The following is a 15,867-nucleotide window of genomic DNA, read 5'->3' on the forward strand; positions in this document are numbered from 1 at the left end:
TTGCTGTGTATCCTCTACCTGCATTCCGCAGTCTCTAGCCTACCATTTGCTTTCAAGCTCTCAATTACCCTTCCCTCCTATCGCAGTCTGCCCTTTCCCAGAAGTCTTTCTTCTCTTTGTGCCCACTCTGCCTCCTCAGTTTCCTCCTCTGTTTCACTGTCAGTCTTTTTTTTGCGACCTTCTCTCCCTCCCTCTTTCCTTTCAGTCAACACACTATTTACCTCACCCTCATTTCTCTTTCGTCGTGTGCCTCTCTTGTGTCTCTCCCTTCCTATCTTTCCTATTCCTCGGCCTTGAACCTCGCTCCATCCTGTCTCACTTCCTCTTTCTTAGTCACTCTCCGTTTCTCCCCCTTCGAATTATGGAGTTTTGCACTTCTTTCTCCAAGTCGCCTCCACGTAACCTCTATTTAATTTTTTCATTTTTTCTTTCTCTCTATTTCATCTCTCTTGGTCTCATATTTATTTTACTCTTTCTGTTCCGGCCCACTTACGACTAACTCTTTAACATCCCTGCCTCGGTATATTCTACTTTACTGTTTATCTCTTTTGGTCTTTCACAATGTTTCACCTTCCACTATCTCCCGCTCCTTTTAGGTGTGGTAGTTATCCTCTATTTCAGTTGTTCATACATTCTCTCTTCCTCCTTAGGACGATGGGCACCAGTCCTGTCACATTAAGGTGCGTTCCTACTACCCTGTCGAATGGCAGCAGCCCCGCCGCAATAATATGCACTAGTGCTATCACGACAATAACCTCCAGTCTTTTCATAATATGATGCACTATTCCTCCTATCAGCACGATTTACTCCAGCCCCTTGAGGATAAAGTGCACCAATCCCAAGCTGACAGTAAGCGGTACTGATGGCACAGTGAGGCGCACTGCTCCTAACACAATCATACCCCTGCCCCAGTGCCTGACAGGACTGCAGTCAACTGGTGTCCTGACATTTGCTTTGGCTCTTTTATCACGCTCATCTAGCGTGTATGCAGAGACCTAGGCGTGTAGTTGGTTATGCGAGGTCCAGAAACTGGTCTGTGACCCGGAAGGGTGCACACATCGTACCCTGATTGTGGGCACTGGACAAGAGACGTTTTAAGACATGGGCAAAGGGCTCTGGCCTAGGGTGCCATCCTTTCAGGAGGGCACCTGATTGAACCAGCTCTATGCTGCATAGGGCCTTGCTCTGATTACCTTGAATAATTCGGAAACAGATTGTTTTAAATGCCGTTTTCCTTGAATGTTTTTTTTGTGGGTGATGCATGGGAGTCTATTACAGATATTTTGCAGAGAAATGTTCATGTTTTTTAACATGATGCAACTTACATACAAGCATTGGCATAGCTTTTGGGACCTTATAAGTGTTTAGCCATGCAACAGTTGGTGTTGTTGCACCAAGGATATTCTGCTGCATAACTAAATACTTATACGGTCCAAAAAGAGAGACCTATTGGCTATGCCAATGCTTGTTTCTTTGGTACTTTAGTATTTTTCTTTTCTACTTTGGATTTTTTGAACCTCTTACATTTTTTATCTTTTGGGTATTTGTCTTAGTCACGCAATTTTAGAGCTTATTGTTTTTTTCGATCCTTTCATCGTTTTCGAGTGTCATAATTTATATTTGTTATCTTCGAAAGAACACATACAGTCTTGCTCCAGGAGAGATTAGATGCAATAAGTGTGTTTACAAAAGAAAAAAGTAAAATCCAGCAAAGGTTGGGAAATGCATATCAATTAATTAAAGTGGTAATTGTGTAGCCATTTTAAAGTCTTCACCCATTTATTTTGAGCATGGTGCTCATGTTTAGGTCTTGCACTGTTCTGTGAGCCAGGCTGTATTGGAGTATGTACTTTAAGCCCTGCCCACTCTCCATCCATATTTATCATTGACTTGTGTCAGTGTCCTTCTTAAATGCGGTTCTGATTTTGTTATCAGAGCTGTTAGTTCCTCCTTAGTACCGCCTTGTCTCCATTTATAACCTCCCATGAGGACTAGCCCTTTTTCTTCGGTTGTTACACGGTAGGTCTTCTTTAGTCTGTAAGCTCTATTTTCTTTAATGAGTTTCTCTTACTGCAGGAGAGCAGGAGGGTCTCTTGTATGCAGTTGTGACCACCGGCTAGTTTAACTCATAGCAAACGGGGAGCTCTTCAGGGGTGGTGGGAGACAGAACGTAGCAACTCAGCGATGCCTTCAAGAATTTGAAATGCAATAGGTCTCGCATTTGCTAGAGTTTAACCTACTGGCATTGTAAATGACAATGCCTTTTATTTATGTTTTAAAAACCAAAACATAAATAAAATGCATTGTCATTTACAATGCCAATAGCTCGGACTTGTGTAAATGCGAGACCTAATGCATTGCAGATGCTTGTTCACTGAGAGTGCAAGTAGTGCCCCAGCACAGAATTTTCCTGCTGTGCGTCTTTCGCCAGTGGGCGGGGCTCCCTGGCTCCTTCCTGAGTAACTGTGTCTGTCCCACTCATGCAGCCTAAGTCCGGGCCGGTGAGACCTGTAGACAGTTGTGCTTGCTAGGATCAGTGCACGTGAACTGACTATTTGCCAAAGCAATGCGAGTCTGTGAGGAGTCTGACTCCCCCCACCACAATCTTCTTCGAGCCGATTGATTTTGCATGCTTTTCCCAACGCATCTAGCACTGCAGGACAGAGCTACTCCTCAGTATCCACCAAAAGCGTGGGATTAAAACACCGTTAGCACTCCTCATTGCACAACCACGCACGATTAGGGGGCTCCTGTAACAACCCATTGGAATTGTACATGTGGGGCATGTTCAACATATTTTGGGACCTTCACCGTTTTCTTCACTATAGTGTTCTTTGTGCATTCTCCCACCCTCATATCAATCCCGGAGTAAGCAACAACAATTCGCATTTTAACATTTGTTATAATTATGGAGATCGTTTTGCGCCCACTGCGATTTTAGTCTTCTGTATGTATTTATTTGAAATACCAACGTGGGAAGTGTTTTAAGCTAAGCGTGAGGCATGGTATTTATTGGCAATTAAAATAGTGTTTTCTGCCCATGAAGCACATGCAAACACGTAGCAGGCTCTGGGATTCTTGAGTAGGCCACGCATTGTGTTGAAGATCCTTAGTTGCACCGAACTGTACATCCCATAAATTGTGCACCTCCACAGCCCTCTTGTGTCCCTCGGGCCTACTTCGCACGCACACTCCAGCTCCCCTGCCACAGCAAATATTACTTTCCTTGTGTATCACACTAGCGTTCTTGCTGCAGGGGAAGATTTCCATCCTTCCAGGGATCAGGATGACAACGTCCCGTCCTGCCAAGTACCACGCATCATGCATTAGCCTAACGCATTTTAAGGCAAGTCCCCGCATCGTCGCATTAAAAATAATTATCATGTATTATAGCACCTCCTATCCTTAGCTGTCAAGGGCAAGGCTGGAGGACTGCAGTATAATAAATAGCACTCTGAGCAAAGCTGTCAGCGGTCCACACTGCTTGTGTCTTGGAGGCTGGCTCAGCTGCGCAGATACATTCACCCGCAGCATTCTGAATCTCGTGTGTACATCAGGAGACTGGCTGCAATGATTTGTCCAATGGCTGCACAGCTGAGACTGGGCACTTAAAGGCGGGCCGAGTTGGCTGCAGTTATGTGCAGTTTGAGACAGCCGCAAGTCCTGCCTCTCTAGTGCTCGCACCATTTGCGTTGTGCTGTGTTGAATGAATGAATGAAGAATTTGTAGATCGCTCGAATCAACCCCGGAGGGGTATCTCCGCGCTGACAGCAGAGGAAATAGAGGATAATGGGACACTCCGTTATTAAAAAATTCAGTTTTCAATAGTTTCCTGAATTTAAGATTAGGGCACTTGCGTAAGGCAATGGGGAGCGAGTTCCAAAAACGCAGGGCAAGATAGGCAAAAGATTTGCCACTGGTTCGAAGTTTATCAAACCGAGGGACGACTAGCAGGGCCTTCTCTCCAGAGCGCAGAGATCTGCTAGGATGGTAATGGATGAGTTTTTCCGCCACAATACTGTGGCCCCAATCAATATTAATCGTTTTATGGACCAAGCAGCAGATTTTAAACTTGATTCTGTCACGGATGGGGAGTCAGTGAAGGCATTTCAGTAACGGCAAAAATGCTGATCTGGGAGGCATATTAAAAGCCAGCCGTACTGCCGTGTTCTGGACTACTTGCAACCTGTTTAACACAGCCTCGTTTGCAGCTCCCAGAAGTGCACTGCAGTAGTCAAGTCGACTGATCAGGGTCTTATGAACAGATAGAAAGAGAAGGTAGAACACTCTCCGAATGAGCTTCAGCATGTGAAAACAGGTGCCTGAAATGGCAGCCACTTGGTCTTCCATAGATAAAGAGAGGTCCAGATACACTCCCAGATTTTTTGCTTTGCTTGTAGAGGTGGGGGCAGGGCCTAATTCTGACTGCCACCAATCTGGGGGGCACAGAATTTGTGCTTTGCTGAACAGAAGAACTTCAGTTTTATCGGCATTCAACTGGAGAAAATTATTCGCCATCCAGTTAGAGCTGTTTTGTCGACATCGTATTATTATCAAACGAAAAAAGCAGTTGAGTGTCGTTGGCATATGAAAAGGGAACAAGGCCTTGTAATGATGATATTTGCAAGGGGGACACATATATGTTAAAAAGGGTAGGACTGAGGCACGAGCCCATAGGAACCCCCTTTGTAAGGGATTTAGCCCCAGATTGAATGGGACCCAGATTAATGGTTTGCATGCGCTGCTCTAAAAAGCTAGAAAGCTATTGAAGAGCCGACCCTACCACACCAATTTCCGTCAGTCTTTGCAGTAGCCTATGATAAGCTACCAGCAATATATACAGGTTCCTTGATATGGCTGCCATCCGCGCACAAGAGAGCATCACATGCCTGCAGCTATATCTCTTGAGAATGCACCTGACCGTGGCCGCTGCGGGAGCAGACGTCATGGCTCAGCTCTGGCCTGTATGGTAGGGTGACCAACCGTCCGTAAATTTCACGGACTGTCCGTCATTTTGGTGTGATGTCCGTTGTCCATAATCATTCCTTTTACGGACGCCTTTTGTCCGTAATTTTGGACATTAATTACAGCGTTCCCTGCGAGAAGCCCCAAGAGATTAAAAGTTCTCAGGGGTCAGCTCGCACTTCTCTGTTGAACTCCAGAGGTTGCAGCAGCCCCTCCCTGAGCTCTCACAGACTGTGGGCAGGTCCATTGTCATTCCTGTCATTCGACTGAGGCCGATTATCCCCTTTTGAATGACAATGCACCTGCCTTTAGCATATCATGTGCCAGTGAGATCAGAGTTAGTGATTACAGAGGAGCTTTCCCCAAACAGAGTACTCTGGGGAACTTGCCACCTTGTGTAATTTGTCAATGTTGTACACAGAGTGAACAGGGCAGGAGCAGTGACGGGACAGAAGAGGCGACAGGAAAGGAGAGGTGATGGGGCAGGAGAGGTAACTGGGCAGGAGAAGTGACGGGGCAGGAGAGGTGACGGGGCAGGAGAGGTGACGGGGCAGGAGAGGTGACGGGGCAGGAGAGGTGACGGGGCAGGAGAGGTGACAAGGCAGGAGAGGTGACATGACAGGAGAGGTGACGTGACAGGAGAGGTGACATGACAGGAGAGGTGACGTGACAGGAGAGGCGACGTGACAGGAGAGGAGACGGGACAGGAGAGGCGACGGGAAAGGAGAGGCGACGGGAAAGGAGAGGCGACGGGAAAGGAGACAACGGGAAAGGAGAGATGACGGGGCAGGAGAAGTGACGGGGCAGGAGAAGTGACGGGGCAGGAGCAGTGATAGGCATGAGCAGGAGCAGTAACCGGGCAGGAGCAGTGAACGGATAGGAGCAGTGAACGGGGCAGGAGAAGTGATGGGACAGGAGAAGTGATGGGGCAGGAGCAGTGATGGGGCAGGAGCGCTGACCGGACACGAGCGGTGAACGGACAGGAGCGGTGAACGGGCAGGAAAAGTGAGGGGGCAGGAGCAGTGACGGGGCAGGAGAGGCAATGGGAAAGGAGAGGTGACGGGGCAGGAGAGGCAATGGGAAAGGAGAGGTGACGGGGCAGGAGAGGTGACCGGGCAGGAGTGGTGACTGGGCAGGAGTGGTGACCGGGCAGGAGTGGTGACCAGGCAAGAGAAGTGACAGGCAAGAGAAGTGACAGGCAAGAGAAGTGACAGGCAAGAGAAGTGACAGGCAAGAGAAGTGACGGGGCAGGAGCAGTGACGGGGTGACAGGCAAGAGAAGTGACGGGGCAGGAGCAGTGACGGGGCAGGAGCAGTGACGGGGCAGGAGCAGTGACGGGGCAGGAGCAGTGACGGGGCAGGAGCAGTGACGGGGCAGGAGCAGTGACGGGGCAGGAGCAGTGACGGGGCAGGAGAGGTGATGGGGCAGGAGAGGTGACGGGGCAGGAGAAGTGACGGGGCAGGAGAAGTGACGGGGCAGGAGAAGTGACAGGGCAGGAGAAGTGACAGGGCAGGAGAAGTGACAGGGCAGGAGAAGTGACGAGGCAGGAGAGGTGACGGGGCAGGAGAAGTGACGAAGCAGGAGAAGTGACGAAGCAGGAGAAGTGTCGGGGCAGGAATGGTGATTAGGCATGAGCAGGAGCGGTAACCAGGCAGGAGCGGTAACCAGGCGGGAGCCGTGAAAGGACAGGAGTGGTGTATGGGGCAGGAGCAGTGAACGGGGCAGGAGCAGTGAACGGGGCAGGAGCAGTGAACGGGGCAGGAGAAGGGACGGAGCAGGAAGAGTGACGGGGCAGGAGAAGTGACCGGGCAGGAGAAGCGACCGGGCAGGAGAAGCGACCGGGCAGGAGAAGCGACCGGGCAGGAGAAGCGACCGGGCAGGAGAAGCGACCGGGCAGGTGACGCGACGGGCAGGAGAGGTGACGGGGCAGGAGAGGTGACGGGGCAGGAGAGGTGACGGGGCAAGAGAGGTGACAAGGCAGGAGAGGTGACAAGGCAGGAGAGGCGACGGGACAGGAGAGGCGACGGGACAGGAGAGGCGACGGGACAGGAGAGGCGACGGGGCAGGAGAAGTGCCGGGGCAGGAGAAGTGACGGGGCAGGAGAAGTGACGGGGCAGGAGAAGTGACGGGGCAGGAGAAGTGACGGGGCAGGAGCAGTGATAGGCATGAGTAGGAGTGGTAACCGGGCAGGAGCAGTGAACGGGGCAGGAGAAGTGATGGGACAGGAGAAGGGACGGGGCGGGAGAAGGGACGGGGCAGGAGAAGGGACGGGGCAGGAGAAGGGACGGGGCAGGAGAAGGGACGGGGCAGGAGAAGGGACGGGGCAGGAGAAGGGACGGGGCAGGAGAAGGGACGGGGCAGGAGAAGGGACGGGGCAGGAGAAGGGACAGGGCAGGAGAAGGGACAGGGCAGGAGAAGGGAAAGGGCAGGAGAAGGGAAAGGGCAGGAGAGGCGGCAGGGTAGGAGAGGCGGCAGGGAAGGAGAGGCGGCAGGGAAGGAGAGGCGACTGGGCAGGAGAAGTGAAGGGCAGGAGAAGTGAAGGGCAGGAGTGGTGACAGGCAAGAGAAGTGAAGGGCAGGAGTGGTGACAGGCAAGAGAAGTGACGGGGCAGGAGCAGTGACGGGGCAGGAGCAGTGACGGGGCAGGAGCAGTGACGGGGCAGGAGCAGTGACGGGGCAGGAGCAGTGACGGGGCAGGAGCAGTGACGGGGCAGGAGCAGTGACGGGGCAGGAGAGGTGACGGGGCAGGAGAGGTGACGGGGCAGGAGAGGTGACGGGGCAGGAGAGGTGACGGGGCAGGAGAGGTAACGGGGCAGGAGAGGTAACGGGGCAGGAGAGGTAACGGGGCAGGAGAAGTGACGGGGCAGGAGAAGTGACGGGGCAGGAGAAGTGACGGGGCAGGAGAAGTGACGGGGCAGGAAAAGTGACGGGGCAGGAAAAGTGACGGGGCAGGAGAAGTGAGGGGGCAGGAGAAGTGAGGGGGCAGGAGCAGTGACGGGGCAGGAGCAGTGACGGGGCAGGAGAGGCAATGGGAAAGGAGAGGTGACGGGGCAGGAGAGGCAATGGGAAAGGAGAGGTGACGGGGCAGGAGAGGTGACCGGGCAGGAGTGGTGACCGGGCAGGAGCAGTGAACGGGCAGGAGCAGTGAACGGGCAGGAGCAGTGAACGGGCAGGATCAGTGAACGGGGCAGGATCAGTGAACGGGGCAGGATCAGTGAACGGGGCAGGATCAGTGAACGGGGCAGGAGAAGTGACGGGGCAGGAGAAGTGACGGGGCAGGAGAAGTGACGGGGCAGGAGAAGTGACGGGGCAGGAGAAGTGACGGGGCAGGAGAGGTGACGGGGCAGGAGAGGTGACGGGGCAGGAGAGGTGACGGGGCAGGAGAGGTGACGGGGCAGGAGAGGTGACGAAGCAGTAGAAGTGACGGGGCAGGAGAAGTGACGAAGCAGGAGCAGTGATAGGCATGAGCAGGAGCGGTAACCGGGCAGGAGCAGTGAACGGATAGGAGCAGTGAACGGGGCAGGAGAAGTGACGGGGCAGGAGCAGTGATAGGAATGAGCAGGAGCGGTAACCGGGCAGGAGCAGTGAACGGATAGGAGCAGTGAACGGGGCAGGAGAAGTGATGGGACAGGAGAAGTGATGGGGCAGGAGCAGTGATTGGGCATGAGCAGGAGTGCTGACCGGACACGAGCAGTGAACGGACAGGAGCGGTGAACGGGCAGGAAAAGTGAGGGGGCAGGAGCAGTGACGGGGCAGGAGCAGTGACGGGGCAGGAGAGGCAATGGGAAAGGAGAGGTGACGGGGCAGGAGAGGCAATGGGAAAGGAGAGGTGACGGGGCAGGAGAGGTGACCGGGCAGGAGTGGTGACCGGGCAGGAGCAGTGAACGGGCAGGAGCAGTGAACGGGCAGGAGCAGTGAACGGACAGGAGTAGTGAATGGGGCAGGATCAGTGAACGGGGCAGGATCAGTGAACGGGGCAGGATCAGTGAACGGGGCAGGAGAAGTGACGGGGCAGGAGAAGTGACGGGGCAGGAGAAGTGACGGGGCAGGAGAAGTGACGGGGCAGGAGAAGTGACGGGGCAGGAGAGGTGACGGGGCAGGAGAGGTGACGGGGCAGGAGAGGTGACGGGGCAGGAGAGGTGACGAAGCAGTAGAAGTGACGGGGCAGGAGAAGTGACGAAGCAGGAGCAGTGATAGGCATGAGCAGGAGCGGTAACCGGGCAGGAGCAGTGAACGGATAGGAGCAGTGAACGGGGCAGGAGAAGTGACGGGGCAGGAGCAGTGATAGGAATGAGCAGGAGCGGTAACCGGGCAGGAGCAGTGAACGGATAGGAGCAGTGAACGGGGCAGGAGAAGTGATGGGACAGGAGAAGTGATGGGGCAGGAGCAGTGATTGGGCATGAGCAGGAGTGCTGACCGGACACGAGCAGTGAACGGACAGGAGCGGTGAACGGGCAGGAAAAGTGAGGGGGCAGGAGCAGTGACGGGGCAGGAGCAGTGACGGGGCAGGAGAGGCAATGGGAAAGGAGAGGTGACGGGGCAGGAGAGGCAATGGGAAAGGAGAGGTGACGGGGCAGGAGAGGTGACCGGGCAGGAGTGGTGACCGGGCAGGAGCAGTGAACGGGCAGGAGCAGTGAACGGGCAGGAGCAGTGAACGGACAGGAGTAGTGAACGGGGCAGGATCAGTGAACGGGGCAGGATCAGTGAACGGGGCAGGATCAGTGAACGGGGCAGGAGAAGTGACGGGGCAGGAGAAGTGACGGGGCAGGAGAAGTGACGGGGCAGGAGAGGTGACGGGGCAGGAGAGGTGACGAAGCAGTAGAAGTGACGGGGCAGAAGAAGTGACGAAGCAGGAGCAGTGATAGGCATGAGCAGGAGCGGTAACCGGGCAGGAGCAGTGAACGGATAGGAGCAGTGAACGGGGCAGGAGAAGTGACGGGGCAGGAGCAGTGATAGGAATGAGCAGGAGCGGTAACCGGGCAGGAGCAGTGAACGGATAGGAGCAGTGAACGGATAGGAGCAGTGAACGGGGCAGGAGAAGTGATGGGACAGGAGAAGTGATGGGGCAGGAGCAGTGATTGGGCATGAGCAGGAGTGCTGACCGGACACGAGCAGTGAACGGACAGGAGCGGTGAACGGGCAGGAAAAGTGAGGGGGCCGGAGCAGTGACGGGGCAGGAGCAGTGACGGGGCAGGAGAGGCAATGGGAAAGGAGAGGTGACGGGGCAGGAGAGGCAATGGGAAAGGAGAGGTGACGGGGCAGGAGAGGTGACCGGGCAGGAGTGGTGACTGGGCAGGAGCAGTGAACGGGCAGGAGCAGTGAACGGGCAGGAGCAGTGAACGGACAGGAGTAGTGAATGGGGCAGGATCAGTGAACGGGGCAGGATCAGTGAACGGGGCAGGATCAGTGAACGGGGCAGGAGAAGTGACGGGGCAGGAGAAGTGACGGGGCAGGAGAAGTGACGGGGCAGGAGAAGTGACGGGGCAGGAGAAGTGACGGGCAGGAGAGGTGACGGGGCAGGAGAGGTGACGGGGCAGGAGAGGTGACGAAGCAGTAGAAGTGACGGGGCAGGAGAAGTGACGAAGCAGGAGAAGTGTCGGAGCAGTGATTAGGCATGAACAGGAGCGGTAATAGGGCGGGAGCGGTGAAACGACAGGAGCGGTGAATGGGGCAGGAGCAGTGACGGGGCAGGAGAAGTGACTGGGCAGGAGAGGCGACAGGGCAGGAGAGGCGACAGGGCAGGAGAGGCGACAGGGCAGGAGAGGCGACAGGGCAGGAGAGGTGACCGGGTAGGAGAGGTGACCGGGCAGGAGAGGTGACCGGGCAGAAGTGACAGGCAGGAGAGGTGACGGGGCAGGAGAGATTACGGGGCAGGAGAGATTACGGGGCAGGAGATGTGACGGGGCAGGAGAAGTGACGTGCAGGAGAAGGGATGGGCAGGAGAAGGGACGGGTAGGAGTGGTGAGGGGGCAGGAGAGGTGACGGGCAGGAGAAGTGACGGGGCAGGAGAAGTGACGGGGCAGGAGCAACGATAGGCATGAGCAGGAGCGGTAACCGGGCAGGAGCAGTGAACGGATAGGAGCAGTGAACGAGGCAGGAGAAGTGATGGGACAGGAGAAGTGATGGGGCAGGAGCAGTGATTGGGCATGAGCAGGAGTGCTGACCGGACACGAGCAGTGAACGGACAGGAGCGGTGAATGGGCAGGAAAAGTGAGGGGGCAGGAAAAGTGAGGGGGCAGGAGCAGTGACGGGGCAGGAGAGGCAATGGGAAAGGAGAGGTGACGGGGCAGGAGAGGCAATGGGAAAGGAGAGGTGACGGGGCAGGAGAGGTGACCGGGCAGGAGTGGTGACTGGGCAGGAGCGGTGACTGGGCAGGAGCAGTGAACGGGCAGGAGCAGTGAACGGGCAGGAGCAGTGAACGGGCAGGAGCAGCGGCGGGGGAGGAGCAGTGAACGGACAGGAGAGGTGAACGGACAGGAGTAGTGAACAGGGCAGGAGTAGTGAACGGGGCAGGATCAGTGAACGGGGCAGGATCAGTGAACGGGGCAGGAGAAGTGACGGGGCAGGAGAAGTGAACGGGGCAGGAGAAGTGACGGGGCAGGAGAAGTGACGGGGCAGGAGAAGTGACGGGGCAGGAGAAGTGACGGGGCAGGAGAAGTGACGGGGCAGGAGAGGTGACGGGCAGGAGAGGTGACGGGCAGGAGAGGTGACGGGGCAGGAGAGGTGACGAAGCAGGAGAAGTGACGGGGCAGGAGAAGTGACGAAGCAGGAGAAGTGTCGGAGCAGTGATTAGGCATGAACAGGAGCGGTAATAGGGCGGGAGCGGTGAAACGACAGGAGCGGTGAATGGGGCAGGAGCAGTGACGGGGCAGGAGAAGTGACTGGGAAGGAGAGGCGACAGGGCAGGAGAGGTGACCGGGCAGGAGAGGTGACTGGGCAGGAGAAGTGACCGGGCAGAAGTGACGGGCAGGAGAGGTGACGGGGCAGGAGAGATTACGGGGCAGGAGAGATTACGGGGCAGGAGAGGTGATGGGGCAGGAGAAGTGATGGGGCAGGAGCGGTGAGTAGGCATTAGCAGGAGCGGTAACCGGGCAGGAGCGGTAACCGGGCAGGAGCAGTGAACGGGGCAGGAGCAGTGAACGGGGCAGGAGCAGTGAACGGGGCAGGAGCAGTGAACGGGACCGGAGAAGTGACGGGACAGGAGAAGTGACGGGACAGGAGAAGTGATGGGACAGGAGAAAGGACAGAGCAGGAGAAGGGACAGGGCAGGAGAAGGGACAGGGCAGGAGAGGCGACAGGGCAGGAGAGGCGACAGGGAAGGAGAAGTGACCGGGCAGAAGTGACGGGCAGGAGAGGTGACGGGGCAGGAGAGATTACGGGGCAGGAGAGATTACGGGGCAGGAGAGGTGATGGGGCAGGAGAGGTGATGGGGCAGGAGCAGTGAGTAGGCATGAGCAGGAGCGGTAACCGGGCAGGAGCGGTAACCGGGCAGGAGCGGTGAACGGGGCAGGAGCAGTGAACGGGGCATGAGCAGTGAACGGGGCAGGAGCAGTGAACGGGGAAGGAGAAGTGACGGGACAGGAGAAGTGACGGGACAGAAGAAGTGACGGGACAGGAGAAGTGATGGGACAGGAGAAAGGACAGGGCAGGAGAAGGGACAGGGCAGGAGATGGGAAAGGGCAGGAGAGGCAACAGGGCAGGAGAGGCGACAGGGAAGGAGAGGCGACCGGGCAGGAGAAAATGACCGGGCAGGAGAAGTGACTTGTACTTCTGTTCTTTGCCTATTTATTTATATACTATTGCATGACATCCACTGATGTGTCTGCAAAGCATACCTGTTGCCCAGAATTTTTGTCCTGAATTTTGATCTCCTGTCCTGAATTTTTGTCCTGAATATTGACCCCTTGTCCTGAATTTTTACACTCACCATCCTGAATTTGCGCCCATGCCAGTTGGCCAACCTACTGTACGGTGGTGGCGCTCACTCTCTCGTGTAAATTAGTGTTAAGGTATTTACTTCCCTTGCCACACCTAAGGTTTTAAATCTCATTTCCCGACCCCCAAGAGTTAATTGCTACCCCTGCGCAGAGTTAAATAATTAGAGGAGAAGACCGTGTTCGGCTGTCACCTCCTGACCTTGACACTTGCTGCCTGCCCAGCCCCTGTTGTGGGGGGTCCTTTCCGGTCGGCCTGAGTCTTAGCGCAGGTGCTGCGTGTCTTTTAAAGGCACACGCACGGCTCGCAGGACGGCGGGGCCTCTTTGCAGCTTGTCTCACCCTCGTCAGTCACTACGTGAAATGTATCCCGATTCCCAGCAGCTGTCTACAGCCAAGGAGGGTGACAGACTCCAAGAGACTTCAGGGACCCATGTCCAGCAGTCTTTATATCCCCATCTGCAGCACTGTGACTCAGAGACTTGGTAAGTGTCAAGAATGAAATCTGCTGACATTATGAATGGTCCTGCTGAGGTCGGAGTTGTAGTTTTAATATCATGGTTGAAGTTTTAATATCATGGTTGAAGTTTTAATATCATGGTTGGATATTGGTTTTACAGTACGACCAGGTTACACGGACACTAGGTTAGTGCCCTTCCGTTTCTCATGCTTTACAGCAATTCCAAACTCTTCCTAGAGCTTCTTGTTGCTCAAATGGGTGTCATTTCTGTTTCCCTCATCTTCATTGCTTGATTTTGATCGCAAGAAAGTGTCACTCATAGTTGTTGAAATCTCACTCATAATTACACTAACATTATGAAAATGTCACACATAGCAATCTGAAACCTTGGCAATCATGAACGTCCCGGTGCCAGGCTGATCCCCAGCATGGCAAGTGCAAAGAGCGATCGTTCCCATGCAGGGGTGCAGGGTCCGGGATTCTTCATCCTAGCTGCAGAGGATTACCCATCTGCGCTGCATTCGCCATCATCTATGCCGCAGGTATAATTCGTATTGACTCCAAGCTTGCCCCTTAAACACTTGACTTTGTGTATTTTATAATACAGCAAATTTCCATATGCATTCAGCTATAGCTACCATGCCCATCAGAGATATTGACTGAATGCATGTGTGTGGTAGCTGCATTGCATAGTTGTGTTTTCGCATGTGCGCGATCAGCTGTGCCAAAGAACACCTCAAGCTCCTCAGCTGCCTCACTCAGCTTGTGGGAATGCACTTCTAGACTCAGATAAATGAGAGAGTTCAGCACTGACTATGTTAATTAAAATATAATCTGCTTGTTATCTTTTTATTGACACCTGGGAAAGCCTCTAAAACATGGGGTAGCTATCGCTACGCTATGGATCCATGGTCTTGTCGGGCTAAGCTTGCCTCCACAGGGCCCTTCCTTTTGCTGCTCACAGACTCATATAACCCAGAAGTTTGTTTTAGTTTTGCATAAAAACCTTCTGTTTTCATAAATGCCAAATATAAAAACATTTTTGGAAAAGTAGTATGAAAACAGAAAAGGAAGAAATAGTCCCTAAAAAAATCTAACTTGGACCTTACAGTTCACATTTCAGATTCTAAGTATTGTGTCCTCATTAGGATGCATGACCATCTGTGTGGCAATTTCCTTCTCCATACAGTTTTAAAAGACAAGCCTTTTGCTGGCATGAACTATGGAATGGCACCGCTCAGACCCCCTCCTGTAACACTTGTCTTAGAAAGGGGCAGTGGGTTAGTGACAATTCAGGGGTTTTGCAGCAGTTTGAAAGTCTTTTTAGAGCTTATTATTGGTTAAAAAGACGTCATTACTGATATTTATCATTTCCATGGACTTAAGTGCTTGCGTTTATTCAGGGGGAAAATGTCACTCTCACGCATTTGGCATATCACGCATAGGTACACTGAAACGGTGAAACCATAGAAATGTCGAACATATGCAATTTGAGAACTTGGCAGCCATGAGGGGGCATGGCAGTCTTTAGGGAGAGCCAAGGCAGGGTTCTGGCTTGACTCTAAGAGCCAGAACACGAGCTGAGCCATCAAAAGTTGTAAATCAGGCAACAAATGTCATGAAAAAATATGATACAGACGTGTAAATTGTTTTTTTTTTTTAAACATTTCTCAGTGGCTCAATTAAGTACACATGTTCTCTATTTATATAGCCTATATTGTTATTAAATGTGAATCACACTTATTTTATAACCGTAGGCTTTTGTAGAGCACGGACATGGTACTGAATGACATCAGTGTGCTCTGAAACTGGATCGGTAAGGAAGATGATGCATAGTGAAGTAAAGCGATGAGTCGTGGATCACGCTGTTAGGGGAAGTAGGGAAGCTGGGCTAAGAACTCAGAGTTGCATATTGCACGGCTCACAGACTGTGGTGTTACATACACCCTTCTCTCTTCCATACAACACGAAAGGCAGTCACATTGCAGGAATGCCCACCACGACATGCTCCTTAACAGTACTTATCACACTGTCCTACATTTATTTATGAACGAAAAATACACCTGGACCTATGTCCCATCAACAGTTAGGACTGTCCGATTCGGAAAAACCTAAACTATTGCGATGTATATACTATCTGTGAGACTGTGACTCTCAAGCCCTGCATGTATGTGCTCCTGCAGTGCCACAGAGGCCCACATTTGTTTAGGGCCACATGCCAATTTTGCAAACCGGGTGTCAGATTTATTAAGAAGCTGCATTGTCTGTGTGTCAAGCAAAACAACGCTAGGCAGCGCAATTCCTTAATTCAGATTTACAACACCAAGGAAGAGGAAGTAACAAGGAGAAATAAAGAGATCTCTCCTCGTTACACCTCTGTCACCTAGGCACACCATTTTAGCACAAACCCAGGTTTACAAGTCTCGGTTTGCATCTAAATAAGTGGGTGGATGCATGGGAACCCCCATGTAACATCTAGCCAGTGCAAAGTAACGCAAAGCAGTGCTTT

Source organism: Triturus cristatus, chromosome 3_2 (assembly GCF_964204655.1).
Source record: "Triturus cristatus chromosome 3_2, aTriCri1.1, whole genome shotgun sequence".
Classification (NCBI taxonomy): Eukaryota; Metazoa; Chordata; class Amphibia; order Caudata; family Salamandridae; genus Triturus; species Triturus cristatus.